The sequence below is a fragment of the Juglans microcarpa x Juglans regia genome, chromosome 6S (genome assembly GCF_004785595.1).
Source record: "Juglans microcarpa x Juglans regia isolate MS1-56 chromosome 6S, Jm3101_v1.0, whole genome shotgun sequence".
Lineage (NCBI taxonomy): Eukaryota > Viridiplantae > Streptophyta > Magnoliopsida > Fagales > Juglandaceae > Juglans > Juglans microcarpa x Juglans regia.
Genome location: NC_054605.1, coordinates 339572 through 346007, shown reverse-complemented (window position 1 = coordinate 346007; position 6436 = coordinate 339572). Strand labels below are relative to the sequence as shown.

The 6436-nt window shown below is 40.4% G+C and overlaps 1 long non-coding RNA gene across 1 annotated transcript in view; it reads left to right on the top strand.

The window, feature by feature from the left end:
* The first annotated feature begins 286 nt into the window (after nt 1–286).
* Nucleotides 287–6436, top strand: part of LOC121236406 — a 46123-nt gene continuing 39973 nt past the window's right edge. The window contains exon 1 of the long non-coding RNA XR_005934754.1: nt 287–379. This is a non-coding gene — a long non-coding RNA (uncharacterized LOC121236406). The remainder of the gene's footprint in view (nt 380–6436) is intronic.

Here is a 6436-nt window from a genome sequence, read left to right as displayed (position 1 = left end):
GCAACCATTTTTCTTGTGATTTTCTTTACAATTAAAAGTATACAAATCTGGTAGTAGAGAGACTAGTCTTTGTTCTAGCCAAGTACATACTATGATAGAAGGAGCCAGGCTAAACCACCTACAGGATGAGCTCACTACCCTAAAAGATCAACAAACTCCCAATATAAGAATTTAATAACCAAAATGAGAGGCAAATAGATTCCATAGTACAACAATTGTCAGCCTTAGAAATGGAATTATAGAGAAAAAACCAGAATGTCAGCCCTGGGGGAATTTTCTTCAAGCGTGCCACAGAGGGAAGAACCAAGCAACCAGCAGCAATAGCACATGGGTGGGGTTTAGACTAGGACCTTGCGCCTTGACTTCCTTGTTTTCCCTAGTGAGGATCTTGCATTATAGATTTACAAGGTACATTAGTTCTTTAAATTTCATAATACTTTACCTCAACACTGTATAAGACTAGCCTCATTTCACATGGAGAGTAAGACCCTAAATTAGTTTCAAGATTTGGAAGAATCTAGACAAATTTCTGACTGGGACTCATTTATTAAAGTTATGCTAGTGAGATTTGGACCTAGTGCTCATGATGACCCAATGGAATTTCTCACTAGACTAAGACAAAGTGGAACTGAAGAGGAATACAAGGTTAGATTTGAAACCTTGTCTAATAGGTTGAGGGACTTTATGATACTTACACGCAAAGTTTTTTTTCTTAGTGGTTTAAGAGATGAAATCGAACTACATGTAAGAATATTTAACCCACCCAACCTAACAACATCTTACAACATAGCAAAAATCCAAGGAAAAGATTTGAACATATCCAAAAAAAAAAAAACATTTGGGACCACTATTTCATACTCTCCAGACCCTAGGATACTAAACATCCCTAATATGAATCTAGGTGATAAATCCAAAAGCTTACCAAAAACCACATTGTCAATCCAAGAAATTAACCAAGCCCAAATGAAGGAAATGAGGGATAAGGGCTATATTATTATTGTGATGCTAAGTGGGGCCCATGGCATAAGTGTCAAAGCCCAAAACTTTACCTACTTAAGGAAGTATTGAGAGAAAGAAGGATCGAAAGCCAAAGAGGAAGAAATGGTGGATAAAGGAGAATTAGTAATAGCAAAATTGAATGCCACTCAAGAAGACCCTGAGATTTCATTGCATGCACTGATAGGCTCCCTCAACCCAAAAAACAATGAGAATAAAAGGAGAAATTGGTGCACAATGGGTAACCATCTTTATAGACATAGGGTCAACACAAAATTTTCTTGATCCAGCAGTAAGTAATAAGCAAATTGATTACACTGAGAAGGTTAATGTGAAGGTTTCTAGTGGTGAATTAATCCCTAATGAGAGAAAGTGTACTGGGGTTCGAGTTACAATCCAAGAGACTATGTTTATTGTGGATGTGCAAGTCTTAGTCCTAGCTGGGTGTGACATGGAGATAGGAATCCAATGGCTCCAAGACTTGGGGTCCATTTTGTAGAATTTTGAAAAGCTCACTATGAAATTATGTTGTGAGGTAAAGAAAATTGAGTTAAACGGATTGGCTACATCATAAATGATCGAGGAAGGGTTAGTTAACAAGTATAATGGGTTGGAAAAGAAGGCATCATTTTGCACATGTTGGAGGAGGGTTGGAAAAATAAACAGAAAGAGGGAGGTGAAACACCCTAGCCATATAGTCCATAGTAAGGCAATTTGAAGATGTCTTCTCCAAACCTAAATGGCTACCCCCACCAAGAACACATGACCATGCAATCAATTTAATTCCTGACACTAAACCCATATCTATAAGGCCTTATAGATATCCTTATTACCAGAAGGATGAAATTGAGAGAATATTACAAGGACTCTTATCCTTAGGCGTTATACAGCCCAACCAAAGCCCATACTCTTCTCTTGTGTTTTTGGTTAGAAAGGTGGATGGGACATGGAGACTTTGTGTAGATTATAGGGGTCTGAATAGTGTTACAATTAAAGATAAATTTCTTAGATGAAAAAGAAGCTACTACATTTTCTAAGTTGGATTTGAGGTCTAGCTACCACCAGGAACCAATGATGTGAAAACAACATTTAGGACTCACGAATGGTGCTACAAGTTCCTACTTATGCCTTTTGGATTGACAAACACACTTTCCACATCCCAAAGCCTAATGAATGAGGCATTTCGCCCTCACTTGAAAAATTTTATTCTTGTATTTTTTTTTATGATTTTCTGGTTTATAGTAAAACAACATTGGAGCATGAAAAATACTTGCAAATGATCCTAGAAACGCTGAGATAGTACAATCTATATGCCAAGCAGTCCAAATGTTGGTTTGGATGAACTTAATATCTGCAAAAAGGGTCAGGGCAGATCCTGAGAAGCTTAAGTCCATGAAGGAATGGCCACTAACAAGTTCCCTAAAAGCCTTGAGAGGATTTTTGGGCTTAACTGGATACTACCACATGTTTATTCGAGGCTATGAAGGGATTGCGGCACCCGTGACCAGAATGCTCAAAAAGGGAAATTTCCATTGGAGTGAAGAAGCCGAAGTGGCTTTCCAGCTATTGAAAGAAGTTGTTGTTCAGCCCCTAGTCCTGGCACTACCAAGCTTTTCGATGACCTTCACTATTGAGTGTGATGCATCTGGTAATGTTGTTGGAGTAGTGCTTGTGACGCCCCGACTCTCACGTACAAAAAACACAGGAATCGTGACATCATGATGATGACAACTAGGTCACGCATCCCAATGAAAGTGCCAAGTGTGTGTCCATGCAACAATGTACAGTAAACAACGCAGCGGATAATATAAATAAGTCTACTAAGTACCAGAATTTTAAATACAAATATTCAAAACAAATCATCTTTAAAAAGTTATATAGTCATCCAAAATAAATATATTACAAGTCCAAACCAAACGAGTGATCCCAGATCACTCTTCGGGCGGAGCCGAATCCTCAGGCTCACCCTCGTCCTCCTCTGCATCAAAATTTGTGTTACCAAAGAACGGTACCGCTGGTAAGTATAAACCAAACAACTACGAGATAAAAACATATTGATGCAACCAACATGCATGCATATGATGAAATATGCATCAAATCCAAAATATCTTTTTCCCTGAAAATAGATATTTTTCAACACACGCTAAAATCCCATTTTGGCCTAAAAAAAATAATCCGTTATTTTCCTAGAAAATGACCCAAGTCAATAAAACATCATATTTCCAGAAAATGAATCACATAAAATCATTTTATTCAACACACGCTATTTTCTCAGAAAACAGCCCATTAATCCATTAACCAATACACTATGATCTCCCTTAGGGATCATCTGCACGTCCTGGCTTCGTAGCGATGCTCAGTTCCGTGCCCAGCGCGTTCGTGGCCAAGCACCCACTACGCAATGAGCGATGCCCAGTTCTGCGCCCAGCGCGTTCGTGACCAAGCATCCTCTAGCCCCCGCTAGTAGAGGGGTCGCGGAGTCGGCACGAGACCATCTCGTCCGATCCCGTTGTCGCCCAGCGACAACCCAGGGGACGTCACTCAGTATATTCCGCTCCCGAGTGACCAGATGAGCTCCACTGAGATAATACCGCATCTCGGCTTGGGGTCGTGATACACACGCACTCAAAATCCTTTAACACATGAAAACTCAGTTTTCATGAAACACATGAACATGAATGCATATACACGAAAACTCAGTTTCCTTTACAAACATGATCATGCGTGCAATATGCCATGTACTTGAACAACACCACACCAACAACCAACATTTCACAATACCAATCAAACCCACAATTTCATCCACAATCCATCCGACCCCCGAACTCCTCGGACTCAGTCCGGCATGTAACCAACTAGATCACAATAATATGAGTTAGTGCAAAAATATATTTAAATCACTATAGTTCTTTGGAAAAATACTTACATCGCTATAATATGATTTTTGAAGGATCTCGGAGGTGCAAGAAGTGGTAGCTCAGCAACGTAACAGTGTAAAATGCACTGTGGCCGTGGGTCTCAAATACCCATTTTTGAATGGGGACAAACCAAGACCCGAAATTGATAGGGTAGGGCTTAGGGATGTCGGTGAAGCTAGTGGTGGTGGTGGTTTGCCGTGGGTGGCGGCGTAGAGGGTGGTTGAAGTGCAAAAATACCCAAAGCGAAAATGGAGTTGGATGTACTTCACCGGTGACGGATCGGAGCTGGGGTTGGGTCCATTGGGTTGCTAAGAGGTCGAGGATGAAATGGTGAAGAAATGGTGGCCGAAGGTGGTGCGACGGCGGCGCCAGAATGAAGGGAAGGCCGCAGCTTTGGGTGGTTCGTGGAGGCTAACGACAGCGAGAGAGGGGCTGAGATTTACAGGGGATGGTCGCCGGCCGGTGGGGGAGCGAACGGCAGGGGCGATGCGGCACATGGCGGCGCGCGGCGGCTGGGATGGGAGAAGAGAGAAACGGGCGGGGAGAGAGGGGAGAAAAGAAAGAGAAAAACAAAAGAAAAGGGAAAAAGAAAAATGGAGGGAAAGAAATGGGGTCCAATCCCCACATCTTGGGTCACAAAAATGATCCAACGAAAATGATTTCAAAACAGCATCTCAATTAAAATAATTTAAACGTAATGATAAAATGAAAATAAAATATTTAAATCTAACAATCAATTAATTTAAAAGAAGAACAATTTAAATGCATCACAATAATAAATATTAAGAAAACATCTCAAATTAATTTTCACAATTTAAAGATCATAGAATAAACCATCTAAAAATATCCGATAAATTTAAAACAAGAGAATAAATTTTTGAATTATTAAAAATAATCCTTCAATAAAAATACACTAAAATACGGGGTGTTACAGTGCTTATGCAACAGGGCAGACCCATAGCTTTCTACAACCAAAATCTCAAGGGGAGGTCCTTGATGATGTCGACTTACGAGAAGAAGAAACCCTTCACTCTGGTTTCAACTATACTTTGATGGAGACCCTACCTTTTGGGACAGACTTTTGTGGTAAAAAACGACCAACAGAGTTTGAAACACTTATTGGACTAGAAAATGGGAGCCTAATGCAAAAAAAATGGATACCTAAGCTATTGGGATATAACTTTATTGTGGAGTAGAAAAGGGCCTAAAAATAGGGTAGTGGATGCCCTTTGAAGAAGAGAGACTAAGGAAGAAGAAACTCTAATGTTGATCTCTTTTAGAGCTTACACACAGTTGCCCTTGGGGGGGAGGGGAGGACACATAGGTTATGACAAGTCCATACAAATGGTAAGGAGAGATTTTTTTTGGTCATGTTTAGAAAGGGATGTGAAGGAATTTATTAAGAGCTGTGATCTATGTCAAAGGGTGAAGGCAGACAATGCAATGCCCAATGAGTTACTACAACTGTTCCCATACCTTCTCAACCATGAACCCACATAACCTTGAACTTTATGAGGGGCTTCCAGGTTCTCGAGGGTTTAACAGTATTTCAGTGGTAGTGGACAGACTCCCAACCACTTCATAGCCCTTAAGCATTCATACACTGCCAAAGATGTAGCAGAGCACTTCCTTAAGAACATCTTCAAGTTGCACAGGTTATGCCTATCCATTATTTTAGACAGGTATAGCACATTTACAAGCCATTTTTTGTGGCAGTTATTTACTCTTCTGGAAGTGTAGATGTCCCTAAGCATAGTCTACTACCCCAAAATCGATGGTCAAACAGAGGTTGTGAACAAAATCCTAGAAAACTACATAAGATGCTTCACCCAGGACTAACATAAGGACTGGGCTCTATGGCTACCACTAGCAGATGGTGTTACAACTCCACACCTATCTACCAAACTCACACAATTTGAGGCACTGTATGGATACCCACCACCAAGGCTCATGGACTACATACCAAGCGTTGTGCGTATGGAGGCAGTGGAAGCTAATCTCGCTCCCGAGTTCAAATATCTCAACTACTTGGAGAAAATTTGCACAAAGCTCAAAATATAATGAAACAACATGTAAACTTAAAGAGGAAATAACAAGAGTTCAAGATAGGAGAATGAGTATCTCTGAAGCTCCAACCATAACGACAAATGTTTGTTGCACACCGGTGTGACCTCAAACTGGCCCCTACGTTTTTTGAGTCTTTTCATGTACTATACAAAGGGTTGGGAATGTGGCTTACCGCTTGGATCTGCTGGCAACATTATCAATCCATCCAAAATTTCACATTTCCCAACTCAAAACGAAGATTGGAGCTAAGTATGCGATAGTTCCAATACTTCCACCAACCAAAGATCAAGGAGTCCTCAGCCTTGAATCTGAAGCAGTCGTGGGTCACCTAATGGTTAAGGCTAGTAATATAGCAAAAGTGGAGTTGCTGGTCAAGTCGCAAGGACAAGCAAAGAAACATGCCACCTATGAATTTTTTTTTTTTTTTTTTTTTTTTTTTTTTAAAGGGATGCCAC